General features: G+C 32.4%; 1 long non-coding RNA gene across 1 annotated transcript; it reads left to right on the top strand.

The window, feature by feature from the left end:
• The first annotated feature begins 6863 nt into the window (after nucleotides 1-6863).
• On the top strand, nucleotides 6864-14657 carry LOC105327071 (uncharacterized). Its single transcript, XR_010713259.1, has 5 exons — nucleotides 6864-7321; nucleotides 10259-10419; nucleotides 11550-11635; nucleotides 12608-12703; nucleotides 13432-14657. It is a non-coding gene; the product is annotated as an uncharacterized lncRNA (long non-coding RNA).
• Nucleotides 14658-17301: the final 2644 nt, after the last annotated feature.

Raw genomic sequence — 17301 nt, 5'->3', positions numbered from 1 at the left:
AAATTTTGATGATATTCATTATTTTGGAGTTTTGACATATACGAGTATTAAGTAATCAGTTTAACAGACAAAGCTCATGTGCATATTATGAATTATAGAAAAATGAAAAGAATAGTTTTTAAACACAAATGAATATGCAATAGGTATCCTGAGAGTGTCATAATGTTTTTTAAAGAAACTAATAATTTTATTTAGGAATTTCTAAGAAACTGGAGACGGCATCAAAGAAGAGGACTTGCGGCAACATTAGGCCCTGGATCAAGTCCTCAGTGAACCACTGTTACTGGGTAGCTGCATCCTGTGGTGAGGACAGTGAACTAAAGGTGCAAAAATGGTCCTCCCTTGTCCAGCATGTTTCAAATCAGCATGAACATTTTGAACATAACCTGCTCAATGAAGAGAGGTTGTGGCTGAAAGAGGGTATGTATTTTTTTTATCAATAAATAAGAGTCTTACAATTTGAACTTACATCTACTGACTATTTTTAATAAAAGTAACAACCCTCAATGGCAATTGCATGACATCTTACATCTGAATATATAAATTAACAGGATCAAGAGCTCACAAACTCTTCAGGGAAGTTGTGGAGATTTTAAATTTATAATGGTACTAACATTTGAAATGATATTAAATACACATGTACTAGTATATACATAATTTATGTGTATTTTATATAATGTCATGTTAATATCTGTTCATGCCTTAAATGATATAATGTCATAAACATTTATGTAAAATATCAATACATCAATATGTATTTTGAACATCTTAATTTTATTTTTTTCTTATTTCTTTGATGATGTTACGTGATACCACTTGACTTCATTATACATGGAACCTTCTAGTGGTAAATTGAGCTGGTGATTCATGACATGATGACAAAACGTGGCCAAAATCCAGTGTACGAAAAAATGACTGTTGTTTCATTTTACCAGGACACATCATGCACCGTGATCAACAACCACATCTCAACGAAAAGAACTAAATAAACCACTGATGAAATGATGAAAAAGACGAAAATTAGTCAAATAAAAGCAAATAGAGTACAATATGATCGACATGTGAATGAGATATCAAAATTTCATAGTGTATGTAGAATGTGTGAGAATAAGTTCTGAGTGTCACTTTTAGAGAGACAACAAAATTTGAAAATTAGTTTACTACAGTGTATTCGTCTAGAGCTGTTCTACAATGAATATTGAATATCAATACTTACGCACACAAGTGCACACTCCAGATAAAACTCGTCCTGACTGATGAATCAACACCCATATACAGTATGTATGGACCAGACGTTTGTCTTGTCTCTGGTACACAGGACGTTTTTATATAGATGAAATCATGTTCAAGAGCTTCCGAAATCTGGACCTGGTCAATGTGATTTGCAGAAAACAGTCGAAAACCGTTGTCATTTTTGTAGGTCTGCAGTCTTTGGTTACATATGTATCCCACTTACAATATGTCATTAAGAATATAAGAATGCCATACAGTACCCGCAACGTTATTTTTTTTTACAAGATAAACGATAGGATAGGATTCACACACGATATGATAGGATTAACGCACGATAGAACAGTATATACGCACGATATGATAGGATTGATACACGATATGAAAGGATAAACGATGTTCATGGTGAAAGTATAATAGCGTTAAACGATCTTCACGATTAACCTGATAACGGCAGAATTTGAGAAAGAACACGTACTCATCAAGATATACGAGGAATTTCTTGTTATTGGCAAATGCCCAGTTGTTAATCATCGCTGCATCATTTATAGAATAAATTAAAATGATGAGCTGAAATGATCAATAAACTATCTGTATTGTGTTGTTAATGTTTTTGTATTACTGAACATCCAAGCGGATCGCCGCTAACATTTTAGCCCGAGATCAAATTACACGGAAAATAGCATGTTTAATTAAAATACAACTCTTGTTCTAAATAAATATAAAATCTAGCATTAATACATTTCTTTCTGTATAAAAAAATTATGCATTGAAAACAAATTATATCAGATTCAAGTTAAATGAATATTTAAACAGATACACATTTCCAGTACGATTGATAACATTGTTTTCATAACCGTACACCCTATCCGATCGCCGAGAACATTTCAGCCCGAAATCAAATATACGGAAAATAGCGGGCTTATAAATAATTAAAATTCAACACTTCTTTTCAGTAAATATCAATAGTGTTATTATTAATAAATACTTTTGTTTCTTTTGAAAAATAATGCATAAAAACGAACTATATTACATACAAGTTAATGTGTATGCAGGTATACACTCCGCGTACGATTTAGTATATTCGATATACATGTACAGGTAAATATGTTACTTTGTTCCTAAGAAATTCGATAGTTTACATTAAGTTTTCATTTCTAATATGTTGACATGCACGAAAGTTATGATAACATGCAACATTACTATGTTGACATGCAAGACAATTGCAATCAAATGAGAATTACAAAAAATCTCAAATATCGTCATTATGTGACATCAACTATGCTAAATGTAACTTATGTATGTCGACATGCAACTTATTTATGTTAACATGCAAGATAAATATGCTGACATGCAACTTATTTATGTCAACATGCAACTTTGTTATGTTCACATGCTACTTATTTATGTCGACATGCAGTTGAATTATGTTCACATGCTAGATAAATATGTTGACATGCAACTTATAAGTTGCATGTCAACATAACTAAGTTGCATGTCGACATAAATATGTTCCATGTCAACATATTTATCTTGCATGTTAACATAATTAAGTTGCATGTTTATATAAATAAGTTGCATGTTGAAATAAATAAGTTGCATGTCAACATAAAGAAATTGCATGTTAACATTAATAAGTTGCATGTCAACATATTTATCTCGCATGTTAACATAAATAAGTTGCATGTCGACATAAATAAGTAGCATCTAGCATCTTGGATGTCACTTGTAGACGAGATTTTAGATTTTTTGAGATATTATAAAAAAATTATTTGATAGCAATTTTCTTGCATGTCAACAAAGATATGTTGCATGTTGACATAACTATCTTGCATGTCAACATATTTATCTTGCATGTCGACATATTTGATTGAAAAATAACTTGCACATAAGGGGCAGAGATATACGAAACGTATAACCGCCTCTTGATGTTGTGTTCCACCTCGAATTGGCAAATTAAAATTAGTGTCATCTTCCTATAAAATGTATATGTTGTCAAAATTATGTCAACTTGTACAAAGAAAAAAATACAAGAAGATATTTGTTGGATGATTTAACCGCTCATATCAAACTTTGTTGACTTTGATTAAGTCATAATATTATTTTGCGTTATAAATTTCTCGCATTTATATAAATGCATAGAAATGTTCTCGCTATCTTTCATATTGAAAATTAATTATGTTGAAATTGTACAATTTTTGGAACTTTCACGTCCATATTTTGATGACTTATTGTCTGTTTACAAGGAATGTCAACTTAAGTTTGTCGTCTTAAGTTTGAGAAACAATTTAATCCAATTAATGTCAGTTATAAACACAATAATGTAAAGCAATAAACATAATAGCTAACTGCAAAGCTCCGTAAGGATGAGAGAGAGGGCGTAGCACATTCTTTAGTAATAAAAAAATTATTTCAGTTAATACTTTAATCAATACATGATTGTATTTAAACTAAATTTGTAATACCAAAAAAAAATAGTTTGTAGATTTTAATTAGGTTTCAAATAATACATGTATAAATGTATACATGGAGAGTTTTATCTATACCCAATGAATGATGATTTTATATAATTCGAAGTGCTTTTGAAAGATTAAATATAAAAATGCCGAGAGAAATATGCATTTCCGAATGTTCTGTGTATTTCTTAAACTTCAATATAAAAGTAAAAAAAGAAAGACTAAACCTTTGGGTTGGGAACCATAATAAGTTAGATTATTTAATGGTAACGAAAAACGATATAAGAAATCACAAAGAATGCAGTTTTTGAAATGTTTAATGAATAGTACCTGAAATAATAAATGTTTTTCTTTAACTAAAATAAGTTAACTTCAGTCTGTATAACTGGTCTTAACCAGAGCTTTAACCCCAAAGCATCTAGGGAGTTTATCATCTCTTCTCCATATGATAGCATTCTATCAGTAAACTAATTATTCTAGTCGTTCAAATTTAGTGAAAATTCCTCTCGGACTTAGATAAGTCGCCTAGGTGAATTCGCCAAACAAAATTATGTTGCAATAAATTCTGCGCCATTTAATTTTGGCGGCATAGTTTATACGTATTATTTTAGCGCAACATTGCGGAATTCGACTTTAACAGATTGAAGTGCTTACGACGTCAAAAACATGTCGAAATGGTGTAAATAAATAAAGCTCGTTGTCATAATTAAATTGCTAAACTTTGAAACAATAATATATGACAATAAAGTTATGTGAATATATCGCGTTCTAGCGCAACAATGAGAGGTAGTTAAACGTTTCCGTAGTGGCATAGATAAGCCACCACTTGTCAAATAATTATGTCGACTTGTCAGATCTTGATGTCTAATTGTCAGATAATTATGTTGACTTGTCAGTTCTTAAAGTCGACTTGTCACTTATTCACGTGTTTAAAATTTAACACTATAACCTTTCCACGCCCAATTTGTGCCATCCAGTTAAAATCATATTTTCTGACAAGTCGACATAAGGATCTAACAAGTCGACATAATCATATTTTAGGTCGACATAATTATTCGACAAGTCGACATACTTATCAACATAATTATTTGACAAGACGATATGACATCTGACAGGTCAACATCATTATCTTACAAGTCGACTTATGATATGAATGATAATTTCTTTAATCTTGTGGTCATATTAATTTTTCTGTAAAATAATTACATGTATGTTTACTTGTCAGATCTTTATGCCGACATGTCAAATAATTATGTTAACTTGTCAGATCTTTATGTCGACTTGTCAGATATTATGATGACAAGTAAATGGCAGTTAGTGGCAATAACACGTTTTAATAACAAAATATTGAGTTTCTAGTCAATATGTTTTTTTTTTCTCACCAGTCAATATAAAGATCAGACAAGTCGACATAGTTGTCTGACAAGTGGTAGTCCAATATCTATGCCATCATAGCAGATATAATGCCACCATGGTATTCAATTGAGGATAATGCATATTTAAATGCTTTTCAAAGTAAGATAAATAGAGGTGAAATTTTAATGTGTTATTTAAGTTATTATCGTGACGCGGCTCGAGACGACAACAAAATTTGGGTTCGGATTTTTACGAGCCAATAGCGTAATTTGTAGCGCAACATCTTCTGTGTTGTATATTCAAAAGAAATATGTCCAGTATACAAAAAAAATATAACGTTGATTAAAAACTAATATAGGATTATAGACTATATACAATGAAACAAAATGAAGAAATTCAAACACCCGTTTAACTATTTATTACCCCCAATTATTTACAGGAAACTACTGGTGAAGATTTATGTGAAAAACTTGGTGAGCAGATTGTGGTGAATCGACGCCACCAACAAGTCTTTATCACCAGCACTCCCGTTGTCCTAAAACTATGGTGAATCAACGCCACCAATAGCTTTCTATATCTGTAAGACTGTAAACACCTGTAACTTGGTGTAAAAATATCACGAGTAGTAGTAAACTAATTCCTAATTAATAAAAGTAAGTTTCAAGAATTCCATAGGCGCACCGTAGATAACCCAGATTTCACCCAAATTTACCAATTAAACTAATCCAATTATTAACTATAAAATCACCCGTTCAAACTAACCAATTGTAAAATTTAATAATTCACGGTCGGCTCTTAATTGTGCCTCTGACATCCTCAGGATCTTAAAAGAACTGCAAAGCTAATTGTCGCTAAACGGTTTATAAACGCTGCTGATGTAATCAAAAGGCTTATAACATACTAGGTGTCCTCATCTTCCCCGACTAGCCAACCCCCCTTACTGACCAATACACAGATTGTATCACTGCACGAAAAGTCGCATTTAATATAATTTTATAGATTCGTTTACCAAATAATATTTCTTGTTTTTAATATAATTTGTGTATAACGTTATATTATATGCAAAATATAATGTCATTTACTTGATTGGATTTTATAATAAAGTATAATTAGATTTAATGCGATATACAACAAGAATAATGTAGTTTAATAGAAAAAATTATACGTTTCGTTTAAGAAAATTGACATTCATACGTAAATACATTTATACATAAAGTTTAATAATGTTTCTGGTATACAGGAAATATATATGATAATTAATGTGTCAATAATATGTTATTTTATACAAAATAAAATGTTGTTTACGTACTCATTATTGCAAATACACAAAATCGTCTATATATGTATCAAAGTATCTGATATTATGTTCTGATTTAATCATGGGAGGGGTTCGAGACGGTAAACACAAAACATCCTAATGATTATTTTTTCAGACACGTATAAGTAGATTAGATACAATATACAAAAAAGAATAATAAAGTTTAATAGAAAAAATATATAACTATGATAATTTTAGTTTGATCTTTATATGTATTTGCTTATACTTGAAGTTTAACTAAGTTTGATTTGCATTAAATATACGTGATAATTAATGTGCCATTAATACATCTTTCATTTAGAATAAAACATTGTTTATACACTAATACAAACAGACAAAATATTATAAAGCATCCAATATTATTAGGCTATATGCTGCAGCTCTGAACTTACATGTACGTGGAAGGGGTTTGGGACGAAAAAAATCCCACTAAATTAATCACTTCAAAGAAATATTTGATTTGTAGTAAAAAAACAAAAAACAACTCACAAAGCAAGTAAAAAAGATTCGGGATGAGAGAGAGAGAGAGAGAGAGAGAGAGAGAGAGAGAGAGAGAGAGAGAGAGAGAGAGAGAGAGTTTGTTTAACCTCTACGCGCATGCGAATCAAATTAAGCCAATCAAAAATCGAGAGAATTCTGAACCCGCCAAGCTGCGTTTGAGATAACATGTCGGATTCGAGTGAAGTAGCGAAGTAGATCTATCAGAATTTAGTGCTCTTGGACTGATGAGTCATCAGATTCGTACATCGACGAAATCTTTAGGAATACATCCATTGTCAAGTGCCGAAAGGGAAGAAAAAGTCACCACCATGTCAAGCAGGTAGAGCGCTCGTGAGAAACAAGATGGCGAAACAGTCCCACAACGTCACACATGGTCAGTCCTTTGCCTCAACTTCTGTTCTTACGTGTAGCAGCACCTTGGAGATAGGTTCGCCGGCCAGTAGTACCAGTTGTTTAATAGGTATGGTGGTGATTACGGTATCGATAAACAAGCGTCCCATTAACACATGCTCTTGTAATTTTATAGTTACTTCCCCTTGTGAACATGATTATTTCCCTTGTAAGAATTACAGTCAACTCGTAACCAAACTGATTTGCAATCAAATAGTCGGATAGTCCGAGTGAAAAATAACTTAAAATAACATGATTATGCCCACAGTCATAACTTTTTAATATTGATATTCATTTAAATAAATATTGTCGGGTATGTCATGTTATCAAATTACCATATATTATCTACCGGTATAAGTATTTGTACTCACAGATGCTTGGGGACGGGACCCCCAACCCCCATATTCACCCCACCCCCCCCCCCCCCCCACATTCACAAGTTATTTTTTCACCATTTGACACCTTATGAAATTAAAGAGACCATCATTTCCAGCCGGTCAGTACTTTTTCATTTATGAGCCCGTCCTATGATATCGCGGTAGTTATATTATTTTGTCAAAAAATCTATCGATACGAAAATATTTCCAGAAATTAATGTTTTGTGAGTTTATATACCTCAGTAATGTTTAACGTGTCTGTTTACAATGTCTAAAAATATTCTGACGTCAAATGTCAATTTCAGCGCGTGCTACTTTAAGTAAACAGAAATACAGCGATACCATAGAACCAGCGATATGATAGAAACAAGTATAAATAATTTAAGGATTTCCTAGCGAGGTGTCAAATTTTACAACATGGTGTCTGCTGACATTGCAAATTCTTTGCTTTTTATACCAGGGGTATATATTTTATTTCTACATAGCTTTTGCGTTAATTGCGGTTTTTAAATGTAGCATAAATCAACATATGTAGTTAAAAATAAATGATAAAAAAAAAACTCGAGAATGGAGAGGGGGGGGGGGGTGCAATGATTAAACACACAAGTTTCAAATTTAATCAATGTTGATTATAATTTGTCCCAAGTTATTGCTTCCATCACTTTTTGATGATTTTTTATAAAAATACACCTACACTCAAATAGAAGTACAGTTGAAATCGATGAAATGGAAAATATATCCAAGATATCTCCATTCAATGACACATCATTTTTCACTCATAAAAGTTGACAGGAAGGTAAATAAATTTCTTACGGAAATTTATAATAGGAAATGTCTACATCTTTTCACCATCTGGAAATCACTTGGAATATTATCAAAACCGATTTGGTTTGACTTTTCCTGTAGCGTCACGATCATTTCTGACAGCTACGTCATGCATAAATTATACACGCCGCCAGTGTGAAAACTATATGATTGGTTAAACTCCTATTTTTAGGCCGAGTTATCAGTATACGCTTATGCAATGCCAGAGCTGAAGGATTTCTCAGAACAGTTTATTTCCCCCCAATATTATTCATTCAAAATCGACTATCCCGTATGTTTAAATTCTGTGCTAAACTCTCTCTCTCTCTCTCTCTCTCTCTCTCTCTCTCTCTCTCTCTCTCTCTCTGTGTAAACGGGAGTTAAACCATAGCCTCAAGCTACGGTCCAGAGTACGGCGTTATAAAAAATATAATATTTAAAAGTTGCATCTGCTAAGCGTTCATTTTATGTAAATACCGTAAATGTAAAATGCACATGTATTACCTACTAACTTGCCAGTCAAAGTGATAGGTATGAATTCCTCGATTTCTACACCTTTCGATCGGCAATCGACAGTCAATAAAAGTATTGAACGATGGTGTGAAAGAACGAGACGGAAGTGGAGAGTGCAAGGAGGTTTGTACATGTGCGTCTTCATTAGGCAAGTGCCCGATTCGTTTCTCTTCTGTTGCCCTATCACTTTCGGTGTAAATATATATACTAAAATATCCACAAACCATTTACTGCAGATTTCTTTATTTTACCTGTCTCTGAACCCCAATCACCCGCTCCATACATGAACACTGGTTTGTTTACATACATAAAAAATACAGTTCTTGATCCGCTTTCCGAGTACGGTTAAAGGTTGTTTTATAGGAGAAAGTTTGGGGCGGGTAAAGCTACAATTATTAACAGTAGTAAACTAAATGAAGAATTATTTTTAAAAATGGATTATTTGCACAAAATGTGGTATGGTATGATGTAAATATTTTTAAAAAATAGTGTTATTTTTATACGCGGCAAATTGCCGTTAAGTTTTTTTGTACATGTAAGTATTGTATGCACTGTAGCTTTATATTTTCTAACCCAAAATTTATACACAGAGCTACAGCTATATATGTTATGTACCGTATGTATTGTTTTATCACAAGTGTACACTTTCGAAAAATAGCCCAATTTCGACAGTCACGAGTACCCATGTGAATTTTTCATTCTCTGATATGTTGTTGTTCTGTCCGTGCATAATTTAGTCTTAGTTAACCAGCAGCCAATCAGCGGTAAGCTGAATCCACCAATAAGAAAATTGTGGTTAAGGTGCGGGTATTGTTTATGTATGACGTAGCTGAAAAAGTTGAACGTGACGCGATCGGAAAAGTCAAACCAAATCGGTTTTAGTAATATATACCTTGCACAATTTTTCAATGTTATCCAGGCTATTTCATGGCTGGTGCAATGAAAAATCCCCATAGACTATTTTGAGTTGTATATTGAGATCTGAAGGGGCAAAAGCCAAAGGGGTGTTTCAAAACAGATAATCTGAAGATATTTCATAGTATCTATTTTGAGGATGAACATAATTTGAGCACATAGGTATTTATGATTATCAGAATAACAAGAAAAAGTGAAAGAAGAAAAAACTCGGGACAGAGTGTAGCTATTAACCAAGAATTGCTACCCATTATAGTCACAATCTGTGACCTATTGATTAAGAGTCGGCTTGGGTATACGAGTCGGTTTGGGTACGACTTGACTTGATTCCCCTTAGAGGACTAGAATAACTCTTCAATGCCTGTATTTTGATTTATTTTCACTATTTTGATGAATAGGACCAGCATCGTGGCCTCTTTTCAAGTCGAGAAAGATTGAGTTTCAGCAGGAAAAAATCTTGGAAGGGCAGAAGGAAATCATCGCTAAATACTCTCTGAAAGTAATCCATTGCAAAAGAAAGGAAATAAGAAAGTTAATATGTGTACCCAGCCAAGTACATGTAAGTATATTTGATGTCAATAAAATATTGGTCTGATTTGCTATCTTTAACATATAACCGCAAAAAAATATAGGGATGGGACAATACACCAGTGCATCACAGTATATATTTTGACGATATTTGGATTGATACATTTACCATTAATACAGCGATACCGTAGCAAACTTTTTTTTTATTTTCCAAAAATATCCGAGCTTCATATATCAGCTATTTTAAGTCCGTGCACCTAATATGAAAGTACAAAGATGGCAGAAAACCTCGTAAAGTTGTCAAATCGAAGCTAAATCTGGAGTGTGGAAAACTTACGGATTACTTGTTTATGAAAAGTAGTGAAAACAAGACGAAAGTAAATTGTAAATTGTTCAATGTTCATTTTAAATATAATGAAATCACTTTGGACATGTGGTAATACATAGACAGATTCAATAAATTTTAAGCCCTTATTCATGTTTTCATTAAGTTGCCATGTATCGTGATATGTATCATATCGCATCTCATGTATCGTGATTTGTACCAAATCTGCTAAGTAAAGTATCGTCCCAGCCCTGAAAAAATTCATGACTGAATTGAAGCTGCAGATTTTTTTTTTTCAATGATTAATCTATTGTAGCTTTTTGTTTAAATGTTTTTTGAATTAGGTTTTGCTGGAATCTTGTTTTTTTTTGGGGGGGGGCGCTAAGAATTAGTGGATTGTGTGGTATATTCTCTGACAAAAAACAGGAATTAAAACAGTAGGCTTCATCTGAACACAACATTTTACAAAGCTTTGGCCTTTGGCTAAAATAAATAAAAGAATTGGGTGATAAAGCCTTTCATTTTTGTTGTACACCTGATTTCCACACCTAAAACTCATGATGTTCTGTATACCTTACTGATTTTTTTTTTTGCATGTTTGAATGTAATATTGCTGAGACATAACATACATATATTTGATAAGCATAAATGTTGTGACTGGCTTGTATATTAATATATATTCAATCATTTGTACACATCTAAAATTTTTGTTAATTGTATTATACAGGCTTATACTGTAATGTACATGTGGAGCGTATTGAGAGGAGTTATCTCAATATCAGCAACTATATAATTGTATGGCCTTGGTATGATATTTTGTAAATGCATACTTTCAGATTGCTGTGCATGATGGATACTCCCATGGAATTTCCCTAGGATTGTAGTGAAAAATGAAATCTGATGATGGAAACCAAATATTGAAGTAAAACTTTTTAAAGAATTAATAACTTAGACCACACCAATAAAAATTTTTGTTTGCAGGGTTCGACACTAACCTTAGTCTGTTAGTCACAGACTAATAGATTTTCATACGGATGAATAAAATGTCTAGTCTGTCCGGTCAAACTAATAAAAAGTTTTGCTTAAAAAATGTGTAAATTAACAATGTGTGATTGTCGACATTTTAATGGAAAACCCTGACTGTATTTTTATTATCTAGCATATGATACATTGCAGTGATTATAGAGTTACCGAGCGAAAACAAAAGAGGTATTGCAGGATATTATGGGTGACTTGATTATTTCTTTGCCGTAAGGGGATGTCCGAGAAAATTAATAGGTTACAAGCGCACGTGTTCACAACAACAGCTTCGAAAGGGACGCTTATGTGTTTTAAAAAAATAAAGGTGAAACGAATCTCCTGCGAGTTGTTTAATTTAAATGAATTGTTTTACGTTAAATAATTTGTGATAAATTGCTTATTATTTTAAACAGATTTTTAAAGAACTTAGACAATGAAAAGAACAAGGTAGCTCATAGCCTGGATCTAATTTGCATAGATCTATTTATAACATCTGTAATGGCGGCATACACCTAGTTCACAGAGATAGTGAATACGCAGCTCATTGCTATGTACTGCATAGCACAATACAACTAAACATGTGCAACACCTGTAAGAAAAACATTATAGTGTATATTATGCACCCCTTTCTTACAAATGCTATTTGAAAACTCCATACTATATATAAGGCAAATACGGTAATGCTTTTTTATTTATTTCTGACGGGCACATAAAATTGCCTGCGGACTAGTTAAAATGAACAGGCACTAGTCCGGCTGGACTAATGCATAAAACAGTTAGTGTCGAACCCTGTGTTTGTAAGATCCCGCGCTCTTGTATTTAAATAAAACTTTAGAAATAATATTATAATTTTTGTTGCAATGTTATATTTTAGATGCAATAAGCAGATATTTCCTGTCTATGCAAGATAAAGGAAGGAGAGAGTCGATTCTTTCAAGAAAGGAATGGATCTGTATCAAAGGAAACAAGGGTATGCCCAATTATATGCACTGCATGTTTTGAGAGTCTAGACCATACATATGTTCAAATGTCCCCGTTTACAACTGCCAAAATCATGAACTTGTATTGAAGTTCTAATTTATGCTGTATTATATACAGTGACTGTTCCATTGATTTAACTTACCTTTTAAGATTAATAAGGAGTTTTGATGTATAAATCGCATTTGCAGATAAGGAATTAACAGAAATGTAAATACTTGTTATTATACCCCCTTCAGACAAGGGAGGGAATACTACATTGCTGTTGTAGATCGGCCGGTCCACCAACAATTTCCTTTAACGCAGAGGTTGCTCCTATTGATATGAAATTTCACACACAGATTCATCATAATAATATTTTGGTCAAGTTTGATTTAGAGTCTAATTGAGCAATTTTTGACTTGGATATGGGAAAATCCCAATTACTTGCTTTTTCGTTCATTTCTTTGTAGAGGTCTCCAAGGAAGAAAGGGACAATTGTGTTTCACAAATATTTCTTGTTTTTTGAAAAATATAGTCTCATAACTGCAATGGTGTGTGCAGACAAATTTTCATGATGCACAAACGCCTGTTACTTCTCTTTCAAAAAACAATGATTTAATGCTTAAATAAATTGTCTGAGGAATTTAAAAGAAAAGCCTGAACATTTTACAATGTTGGCTTTTTAAAGACAATATGTGTGTATAAACATGTGTATTTATGTGTGTATATATGTTGTAGAAAATGGAAGTTATACTATAGACAGGCTGTCAGGCTGTATTTAAACAAAAGACCTCCTGGGATGAGGAGAAAATAAAACAAGTCGAACCTGTATTTCTTGTCGAGTACTTGATGATGTCATCAGAATATGAAAATGATTGGGAAGATGACACAATATATGAAATCACATCTCTAAAGTGGCGCTCTGACGATTGTTTAATTGGACACCAAAAGTTCTGCTCTGAAATCCAAATGAAAAAGGCAAAGTATAAGACGTATAAGGACCAACAAAGAATCATCTAGAGACAAACCAGAAAATATATCAAATGAACAGAAATGGGCCATTTGAGATTTTTAAAAGAGTTGCAACTGTCATGTATGATTAGCTCACCTGAGCTGAAAGTTATTATATGGTTTTACTGATATGCAAGCATTTTGACATATACATTGTTGATTGTATAAAATTGTTAACTCCGTCCCATGGACAATTTTTGTTTCTCGCAAGAGGTTCATATTTTGATGTAGGTTTATTATCCATGTATAAAGAGTTGTTTAACACTTCTTGAGAACTGCAAAGCTCAATATGTGATATGACTGTAAAATCATTGCAAAAAAGCTTGATGTATTGTTGTAGTATGATGAACCTAAAAATATGCTGGGTATTTTTTTAAATACAGGATCTGATATTACTTGTTCAACTCATACTGTTATATAAAAGAATATTCATTGTGTATTTTTTTATTGTTGATTTTTTTTATGCTGATCAATTACAGATTAAATTTGGCCATTATGATTTTCAATTTTTGTCATATTGGCATGTAACCAAGTCATACTTTTTTTTATCTCAATTTATTTACAAATATGTTTTAAGTTTATTTCCAGTAATTAGTGCATACATCTTTATAGCATAATAGAACTGAAGACAATAGGAAGGTATTTATTTTTAAAGGGAGCTCTGTTGGCAGTTAGTTGCAGATCTTGATACCCAAGTAAGAGAAAGGTGGCGTCTCTGACCGATCCTTTTGCTCTTGCTTGTGGGCGAGTGAGGCTTCCCAGTCAAAGGCTTGTATAAGTTTAAAATCCTAGATCAAATTATAAACTGAACACATATATGAGTGATATAAAGTGGTTATTTTAATGAATATTTTATCATTATTTGTTTCTTTTGTTCTAAGTAAAGAGTTAAAGACTAGATTTTTGATAATTTATTGAGTAAAGAGTAGTTTTTATGGACATCTAGGCAGTTATACAGGACTTTTTAGGGTCTTCCGTTTCCAACGGAAGACCCTATTGTTTTTCTTCGGATTCTTTTTCATTATTATTATTCTTCCTCTGACTTTTTTTGTGGCTTATATCTCAAAAACTATTCAACCGATTTCCACGAAATTTTCAGAACTTATTTGGTATCGTAAATACTTGAGGTTATAAAAATTTAAACATATGACGTCACTTCCGGTTTCAGAAATTGACGATTTTGTAAATTTTTAAGGGTCATTTTGTCCACGCATCTCCTCCGAAACTAATCAAGATAGAAGCTTGAAATTTTCAGGGATTGTAGATAAATGTATGTAGATGTACCCCATTGCCTTCACTTATGAAAATTGTGCAAGGCTTCGAAGCTCGCCTGAACCTGAAAATAAGCACCAAATTTTTCCACGAAATTTTTGAACATGTTCTGAAATATCTTTTGATGTATACATATTTTGTGAAATAATGTAATGCAAAAGATGTTTATTTTTGCAAGACCTTTAATTTGATATAAAAGAAAAGGGGCTGGCCCCTCAAATTAGGGGCCTAGAGGGCTCTAAAGTCTTCTTATAATAACCTTTTACTGAACAATAATTTGTTATCAATCATAGAAGCAAAAATGTTTATTGTACAACTGTTTATCTAAATAGTACCATAGCTTAGTCATATATCACGTAATTAGGGGTTTCAAGGGGCCAGAAGTTCAAAACTTTGATCATTTATATCGGAAAAAGGAGAAACATTTTGAAAAGCAATGTAGAACAAAAGTTGCTCAAAATAATGTTCTGTACAGTGCTGCTATCCTGAAAGTTGACAAGGATAGGATAGGATAGGATGCAGGATGCACGATACATGATAGAAATATAAAAGTTAAGTTCTATCCTATCCTATCCTATCCTATCCTGCATCCTGTAGCCAATCAGATTCGAGTATAAATTTCAGAGTTATTTTGCGAAACGAAAATTGGCTAAACAATGTCAATTTAATACGTTTTACAAGTTAAACCATTTAAGAATAATTATTTTATCAAGAACGCGGTGCATAACATTAATGCGTGCTAAAATGTCGGCGCTACATCTTTGTCAATTCGTACGCAAGTACGGAGTTACTGCGAGAATTCGTTGCAATATTTGAAAACGTCAGAAATAGATTTCTGTATTTACTTCATTTAAAGTCTGCAAATTAATAAAAGCTTGAATTTATAAACGACTAATTTGGCATTTTAAAAGATAAACATGTATACAAGAAACAGACATTGCTTCACGTTTCATATAATTTCTTCGATGCCCAATAACAGGGACGCATATTTCTGTCCGATATTAACCTGAATATATCGAAATAATAAATGTCAGATAGCTATAAAGGCTTAAGAATTTATACTTTAAAAATAACTCCGAGTGGTTTAACTATAAACGATATAAACTTCCTAAAGGAATCATTTATTTTCAGATCGTGTTTACATTTATCGCCGAACGAATCGCTCGAATAATGAGAATTACGCTCAGTTATATGTATTAAGAAAATAATTTGATAAAAATATGTGACTAAACAGTTCCTCAATAAGTGCATCGAAGTTATTTATCTGTTTTTTTATGCATAAATATAATTAAATCAAAAATCTAATCGCTTACTTTGTCTGTTTACATTATTGTTTCCATCCCGCGTACGATTTAATTTTACCGTAGCACAGGTAATTAAGTTATCCCGCTCGATGAATATTCGGTTTTAAGATTTAATTATTCATTTTGAGTACTACATTAATTGATAAAATCATTTTATTTTTAAATTTCGTTTCATTTAACTTGCATTCCTATATTTTGAAAGTATGGGATAGGATAGGATAGGATAGAGCTTATTTGCAGGATAGGATGCAGGATACAGGATATAGGATAGGATAGGATAGTTTTGTCAACTTTCACGATAGCAGCACTGTACAATATGCCACCTTAAATTTTTTGATGATGGCCCCACTAAGGATTTTAAGGGTCGGCCCCTAAAACACATTTATACAGATATCTCGAGAACGGTTAACACTTTTCGAACACTTGGTGAACTACATATGTTTATATTTGCAAGACCTTTAATTTGATATCAAGAAAAAGGGGCTGGCCCCTCAAATTAGGGGCCAAGAGGGCTCTAAAATCTTCTTACAATAACTCTTTACTGAACAAAAATTTGTTATTAATTATAAAAGCAAAAATGTTCACTGTACAGCTGTATATCTCTACAGTACCATAGCTAAGTCATATATTACGTAATTAGGGGTTTCAAGGGGCCAAAAGTTCAAAACTTTGATCATAAATAATATCTGAAAAAGGAGAAATATCTTTAAACGCAATGTAGAACACAAAATGTTAAGAATAATGTTCTTAACAATATGGCAACTAAACATTTTTTGTTGGTGGCCCCGGTAAGGAGATAAAGGGTCGGCCCCTAAAACACAGCTGTTCAGATATCTCGAAAACGTTAAACAATTCGTGGATAAAAGTGTGAACAAAATGTTTTTGTGAGACCTTTTATTTGATATAAAGAAAAAAGGGCTGGCCCCTCCAATTAGGGGCTAAAAGGGCTAGTAAGTCTTTTTATGATAACTTTTTTAAGCGATAATTTGATATCCTTCATTTAGCAAAAACAAAGAACTTT

The sequence above is a fragment of the Magallana gigas genome, chromosome 4 (genome assembly GCF_963853765.1).
Source record: "Magallana gigas chromosome 4, xbMagGiga1.1, whole genome shotgun sequence".
NCBI lineage: Eukaryota > Metazoa > Mollusca > Bivalvia > Ostreida > Ostreidae > Magallana > Magallana gigas.
Note: the sequence above shows the minus strand (reverse complement) of the source record. Positions and strands in the feature narration are given on the sequence as shown.